Here is an 8,335-nt window from a genome sequence, read left to right as displayed (position 1 = left end):
TCCTGACGAAGGATTAAGGATTAATCTGTCTCCAAGATATTCATGACATTTCAAAGAAGGAATAAAGGAAGGGGAAAAACTAGAGACTTCCTAATTGATTCTTAATAAACAGAGTTACCATGGAAAACAAAGATTTAAATCTCTTCATGGAAGCAGTTACATAAATTCATACATAGTGATGAAAATCGTGTGTATTTTGGGCATGTTACAAAAAGAGAAACCAAAAATCAACAGGGTAACCTGACAACTTAAATAATGTTTTGGTGGAGAGTAGCTTAGTTGGCATGACGCTTAACTAGATCAGATACAATCAGTTATGACGAGAGATGAGAGAGAGAAGGAAACAAACAAGGACATTGACAAGAATTACTTCCTAATCCATCTCAATTCTACTCTGAGTCCAACAAGGACTTACAATAAATAACTCCGCAACAAATCCCCCAGAGTTACGCTCCGTCTTGAATGTTCAATCAGGTTTTGAATAGATTTGAACCTATTTAGAAAAGGAAGTTCAGTACTCAGGAGTTAATAATAAGGACAAGAGCAGAAGAAAACAAAATTTACTCCACAGATAATCAATTCCAAAAAACGGGCGAGCTAAAATATTCAACGGGTTTTCATCACGGCCCATGTATACATAGAGTTGACATGTTTGTAATGAAAACGCTACCTCAAAAAATTAGAAAAAGAAAAACGGGGATATGTGAGCGGCAATTTAAAAGTAAGCTTGGATACTTTTTCTCAATATTGCAACAGTTTGATAAACGTATCCGTTGATAGGAGTACTATAATTTATATTAATTCAAAAAAGTCCTTAGAAGCTGTAGATTTTAAACTGCGGATTTTTTGGCTACTTGGTAATACTCAAGGTTAATAGAAATACAAGGTTGGTCCATCATATAATCGGCTTGCTAGAATTTTCAATTATTTGATCTATCGTTCCCACTCCTGGGCCAGACACACAGATTTTGACAAAACACGCAACCAATCATAGTGTATGACGTCATTATTGCTTGAATTTTTAATTTGATACAACGTACCGACTCCAAGGCCGGAAAAATAGATATATATATTTCTTAAAGAATAATTATTGTCAATTTCTATGATTAAATTACTCTGATTAGTCCATTGGAGACCCTTCAAATTGCAATTAAAAGTAGGTAAAATTCCTCGTCCCACTTAAAGAATTCAAAGTTGATAGAGGATTGTATTTGAAAGGTCATATTGGTAGTAAATAAAGCCTCATAAACCAACTTAAGGCTTTTAACTAAAGTTAAAGTTTATTGGGTATCTTTATTCGTCCCAGAAATTTGAATAAAAAACCCATAACTGAGTCAAATCTGCACTTGAAGTAGCCAAAATGCATCGTTCCAATAAAAGAATAAAAAATGAACAAATTCTATTTGAAATGCTATATCGAGACTAAATTATGTCTCATAATCTATATGAAGGCTTCAAACTGTAGTTGACATTTTTTGGCTATCTTACTTATACCCAGAAATGTGAAGTTTAATTCTATAACTTAATTAAATATGTCTATGAAATATTGGGTGTATCTTATTTAAAAAAACAAGACGGCTTTTCTCATTTTTCTTGATTTTGAACAAGATTATTTTTGTGTTTCCTTATTTCTTTTGATTCACATTGTTGTTAAACAATGATTACTCTTACTATTTTTCTTGAAGCTCTTCAATACAACACAATGCTCAGAGAGAAACAAGAATACATTTCATTTGATATGTACAAACGAACTAGTTTAAAATATGTACAAACAAATATTTCAAGTACTCTTCCACAACCGATTTTTTTTTTAAATACGAAGAAAATGATGACAAAAAACCATAGACAGAGAGAGAAAGAAAGAACTGTTGTGTAGTTTTGTATTTCAAGAAAGTTTTTTCTTTGAAGTGAAATAACAAAAAAAAACACAACAACTTACATTTAATATAAATAATGAAATAAAATATATACGAATAAAATTTATTTAACCTTTGAATTAGAAAAAAATAAATTCAAGACAGGAATTGAAAACACTTTCGAAATAACCGAATAATTTCTTGTATGTATTTACTGGTCTTGTGTAGGGATAGGACGGGGTTTGCAGCCAGATCCAAAGTGTCCAGGTATGGTATAAGTAAACTAGTAATTAGGGATATGTACGGGTAATACCATTACCTATGGACTCGTACCCGGAACTCAATGAAAAATATACCTACATTTTACCCAGGGGTTACTCGGGGGGGGTAAAAACACTTCAGGTGCAATATTTTTTCAAAATAATCCAGGAATTTCTTTTCTGAGGCGAGCACCCGTTTAATTACATTTATGTTTGAAAACCGTAGCATATCCTACTGTAGACAATAAAAGAAGAGCTAAAATAATGCAACCTAGCATATTTTATTCCGTTTATTATATGATTACAGCTTGTTGATTTTTTTGTTGTAGTCCATAGATATATTTCTAGCTGTGTATTTTCATTTCATCAATAAAAATAAGCTTTGCCTAGGTAGGTAGTATTAAGAGAGATAGAGAGCGCACTCTTTTTTACATGTTTTTTTTTAATACACGTTTAGAAAGACCTCTTTTACTTTTATGTAAGAGATGTCTTTCCATCGTTTAAAGTTCCACAATGTCCCTAAATAAGATTATTTTCAAAAGCGTATTCCCTTTTGAATAATTAGAAGAATTTCTTTAATAGTAACATACTAAAAGTTAAGATTTACAATATAAATTGTTATCGAATTCTAAGAATGATTAAATTCATTCTGATACCACAACACCTGAATCAATATAAATAAAACACAACACATCATTCCAATTCTAATTTTATATATCTTATAGAAACATATACAAAATACAAAAATTACAACAATGTACTTACTTGTTTCCTTGATTTATTATTTTTGGCTGTCTTCGTTTTTCGAATGAAGCTGACTATTCATATCTTTAATATAATTTTTCAAAATAAATCAAACAGTTTAGAAGCAACAAAATTCAAATAAGTTAAAAATTAATGACCATTGGCACACTTGCTGTAAACAAATCCATGTCACATGATCTTGACACATCAGCATTTCTTTTAAAAAAGGTAAATAAACATTTCTAGCTAGGATCTTTATAAGAAAAAAGACTATTTTTTGTAATATCACAAACAAATATAAGCTTCAGTAAATTATAAATATGGAATAGAGTCAGAAACAAAAAATCAATCCGTCTCACAAGGCCACCCCTATTAAGTTCATTTAAAAAGTATCAATAATTTGATGGCTAACATTTCCATCGATTAAAATAGAAAGATGATTAGATGAGCTAAGCATATCCCTACAACGTTCATTTACTCCTAAATAGGTTTTTGGAGGAGGCATTGCTATTTCCATAATGTTTCAAAGCTTCCATAGTAGAATTATGAAAGAACTTCAATGATAAACTGACTTTGGGGGTTTCAATAGGTTGAGGAGACAAGACTTGGGAGATATTTGATGTGCAAATTTGATTTTTAAGCTCATTTCTTTTTGATAAATCTCGACAACCTGGTAATAAAGAGCTTCCAAGTGTTCATCATGGTTGTCAAAAGATGAAAAAAACATAAGGTTTCCTATTTATAAGGTTATTATTAAATAAATTTGTTGAAAATATAATAGGAATACCTTTTCTTTTGAGATGACTAACGGATTTTCAATATGCAGTGGGGTAGAACAATTTCCTAATTCCTTTTCTAAAAAAATATCAAATGCCCATGAGTCAGGATGGCGACTGGTCTAAATCTGACGTCAGTAACAAGTTTAATAACTTCGAAGAACCCTTTTTTCATGACTTTTGAATCAATTCTCGATAGAGGAACCTTTGCCACTAGGTCGTTATACCTGCCAAGATTGTTTTGGTCGCTCCATTATCCACATATCCGTAGAGCTTTCCGACCGAGAATTCAACTCTTTGAGCAGAATTCACCTCACCTATGATGATATAGAGACATTTCTGTCCTTAGCATCGAGTGAAGCTATTTTATTACTCAAATAATCAAATGTTATCTATTCCTGCTTCCATTGATAAAATGCTGAAGAGTTTTTCTGAAGGCAAAACAATTAAGGCCGACGAAATTATTTGTGGATACTAAGTTGGACATGTTGTTTGCCATAGCATGGACATTTCTACAATTAGTGGAGAATATATCCTTCCATATGGAGTTTTTGAATGTAGCTACTCTTGTATAAATTTTATCTCATTGACACTTAGTTTACAGACTAGAATTATATCCCCTGTTCAAACTTAATTATTTGTTTGTTACCTATAAGAATTTTAATGTATAGTTTAAATTAATTATGGAAACATTGTTTAATTTTTTGTTAACTGTTAAATTTATTAGTTATTAAATGCATATACATATATTTTTTAATATACTCAATGTTTTTAATTTATGTTAGGATCCTTCCTTTCTTTATTTATGTACGCCCTTCCGTACAATGAGACCTTCCATCTACTTTCGTTACCTTTCAAAGTACTAATTAACCTTATAACTCGAAAAAGTGCTGGAGTTTGGTCGTAAAATCCCTGAGCGGTCTGAAACCTTTATGACTTTTAGCAGGTTAAACTAAATAGATCCTAAAAATAAGTTTTGTTAAGACTGATTCCAAAGAAAAAAATTAGTATAGATCAGTCCCATTTAAAATTCGGCCAAGACTTATTCATAGATGTATTTTTTATGACATCATCAGGGGCGTACTTACATTTTGGGAGGGGCATGTTATTTGGATTTTTTTTTGAAAAAACATATTCTAAATTAAATTTTCGGTAAATTCAAAAAATCCTTAGCTAGTCAACCCAAAAAATAATTAAAAAAAAAAATTAATTTTCTAATATTAAATTTTTATGAAAAAAATTTCAAAAATACAATACTTAATACAAAAAATTACATTTTTTCGTACAAAATTGAAAAATCTACAGCTATTCGTAAAAAATTACATTTTTCGCAAAAAACAAAAAAAAAACAAAAATCAGGCTTATAAGGGATACAATCGATCCACAATATGAATAACACTTGTATTCTTTCACTCAACTTTTCTTCCAAAAAAATAAAAATAAGAAAAAAAGGCAAACAATCAGTTGGTAGTTTGCCAATTTTTGCAAAATATGGAGTTATTATTCAATAATTGGAGGAAATTTTTAACGGCTTAAAATCTCATTCTAAATACCCGATCAGCGTTCATAACATTGATTAATAGAAAAGAAGATGGAATCTCAACAGCTTACAAAAAGTACACTGTACAATATTGTGTGTGCGAGGTAGCATTGTGATAGATTGAGACCGAAAAAAATTGGTCAAAGATTTAAAAACGGTTACATTCCCATTTAGGGTCTGAGATTGCTGTCTGGATTACCAAACTATCGGTCTAATTCCCTTTAGAAAAAAATCACATAAGTCCGAACCGAAAAAAAGATTATATCTTGGAACGACTCAACACTAATATTTACATATTTTTGCTCTATATAATATTTCCCTTTGTTTTACAAAGCTTTATATATATATATTTATTTTTTTTTGTAGCAGAGCTTATGATTTTGATATGAATTATTATTTACGAGGATCTCTGATCCTTGGCATTGTTGTATAAAGTCTTAGAATCAACAACGAAAACAAAAAAAATAGCTGTTGAGGGTGTGATTTTTCTATCTTCTTACATATATAGAGACTGTACATAGTATGTACTGATAACCTAAACTTTAAAGGCTAAAGGAGAGTTCACACTAGGGGTTCTCGCTAAGGATTACGGGATTTTGGGGGATTTTACACCGACAGGATTTGTTATTTCCTACGTAAATCCTCATTGAATTCAAGGTTAATAGAAATACAAGGTTATATCATAATACATGTACGACTGATGTTGGACTTCTACTACTCTATTAATATTGACGTCATAGTAGATGAGTGGTTGCGTGTTTTGTGAAAATCTGTCTTTCTTGCCTGCAGCTGGTAGGATACATTAAATCGAAAATTCCAGATAGCGTGACGTCATAGAGTATGAGTGGTTGTGGTTTTTTTTCTCTTCAAAATCTGTATGCCTTGCCCAGTAGTCGCTACAATAGATCAGATTGAAAATTCTAGTAAGCCCGATAACATTATGATCTAACCTTGTATTTCTATTAACCTATATTTAATTATTTCATAGTATAAGTCTCATTTAATTAAATATAATCCTTCAAAAATGAACCCGTTCCTCACGTACTATTTATTTAATGGACAGAAGCGAGCAAAGCCGGCACTAGGAGATTTTTTTTGAAATTTTCCAATTGACAGCTCAATTTTTTCGACTCTGATATGACTTACTTTTTGACTTTGCCTTTTCAATTTTTGCAGAATATTTAATATAGGGATGAATGTTTATATATATTTCTAAAAAGGCCCCTCTTTCTGAAAAAAAAACCAACAAAAATGTATCCAAATGATCTTCAACTAGGGTGACTTAGACTTTATTTACTGGTTTTATGGGTTAAAATTGAATATAAATGGTCACTTTCTGTCATTCGGTCATTAAAAGGTCACTAAGGCCATGGTTATTAAAAAATTAAATTTTTTAGCGTAATTAATATGATTTAAACAAATTTTCATATTGATCAGTCCAGTAGTTGGGAACCAATATGCTAAAGAAATAACAAAAGGGTCATGATCTAAATTTCAATCAACTTCAATTGACGTTATTTTGAAGATAAATATTATTTTTGTTGAAATAATGATCAAATATATTTTATCGTAAATTTAGATAACTCTATTTATTGTTTTAACAAAAAAGCTTTAATTAGAAGGATATGGACAATATTTAAGAAAATACTCGGTTTATTCTTTAACAAAGTAAATTTCAAAAACTTTAGGGCCGTAGAGCTACCTTTAAATATTTTTCAAAACTGTTTTTTGCATTTTTCTTACATGTTATTTTTTACAATTAGGAACCCTTTTTTGGCTTAAGTCATTTACTTGTAAAAAAAAAATGATTTTATTGTCAGCCTACTGCACATTAACTAAGCCCTGTCTCTCTGCCCTATCTTAGCAACGGCACAGAAATTGGGTTACGAAAAGAAAAAAAACCTGTTTGTTCTATTAAAAAACCCTTCTACTATTAGTAATATTGTAAAAATGGAGAAATTGAAAATATACTTATGAGTAAAACAAGATTCACATTTGTTATTTCTTATTGGAAAAAATATATATATATATATTTATAAAACTTCCGGTGTAACATCCAATTGTTTTAGACGTATTTAAGACATCACCTTCACTAATCGTTCGCTTTTCAGTTTATTTTGCCTAATCTCTTAATACAAGTTTGACTGTATTTAAATTTCATAGTATATATTATTTACTAACAGAGTCCTGATATTTCCTAGGATTTTGTATTTTAAAAATTTGTTTCCTCTACTATGATACAATTTCCCGGGAAATGAGGAGACCTAGTTGACACAACGGTAATCATAGATAAATAGCTACGATGAGGCCTTTTTGTTTTGAAAAAAAAAAAAAAAAAATAAATAGGTATTTTCATTCCAGTTGTTTTCATACGTCAGGGCCTCTGGACACGATGGAGCGGAGGGGCTGCAGCCACCCAAAAATTAAGAAATTTAGGGTTTTTATTTTGTCAGGCGAAAAAATTTTACGCGAAAATAGGGGTTAAAATTTTTTTTTTGAAAGATTTCTTTTCATGAAAAAAAGGTAATTTGGGCAAATTATAGATCAAAGTAATACATTCAATATTTGAAATTATTTGAATGGAAATAATTTTTCTGCAACTAATGGATTTTTGAAATTTTTTGTTAATTTTTTTTTTTATATTTTAATTTTATGTGAACAGCTGAGAATTTAAAAAAAATTATTTTAGCAATTTTTTTACAAAAATATTTTTTCTCAATAGCTTTTGGAATTAAGAAATTTTTCGAGAAAAATTTCTGAAAACTAAAAAATTGGAAAATTAATTTTTACTTTAATGACACTTAATCAGAAATTTTTAATGTCAAATAATTTTTTCTTGGACCTTTCTAATTTTCTTTTCATTCAAGTCGTTATTAAGAGAGACTGTATCCTATAGAGTGTGCTTTCACTCCAACAATGTTACCAATGTCTTACTGAGGCAAATGCACGTCACAGAGATGATTGTTTTTTTTTGTCTTTTTCCTTTTTTCCTAAATCATTTTCCGTCAAATTTTGGTCTGTGATTTGAAAACAAAGGTTTACTGTAATAAACTTGAAATAAAGAATATAGATAGTTAAACTATCAAAACTATTTTGAACGAAAATAAAGAAAATGAAAAATGATTTTTTTATTTCATATATACAATCCATACAGTATTC

Source organism: Lepeophtheirus salmonis, chromosome Z (genome assembly GCF_016086655.4).
Source record: "Lepeophtheirus salmonis chromosome Z, UVic_Lsal_1.4, whole genome shotgun sequence".
Lineage (NCBI taxonomy): Eukaryota > Metazoa > Arthropoda > Copepoda > Siphonostomatoida > Caligidae > Lepeophtheirus > Lepeophtheirus salmonis.
The sequence above is the reverse complement of the archived record's forward strand: the minus strand, read 5'-3'. Positions refer to the sequence as shown.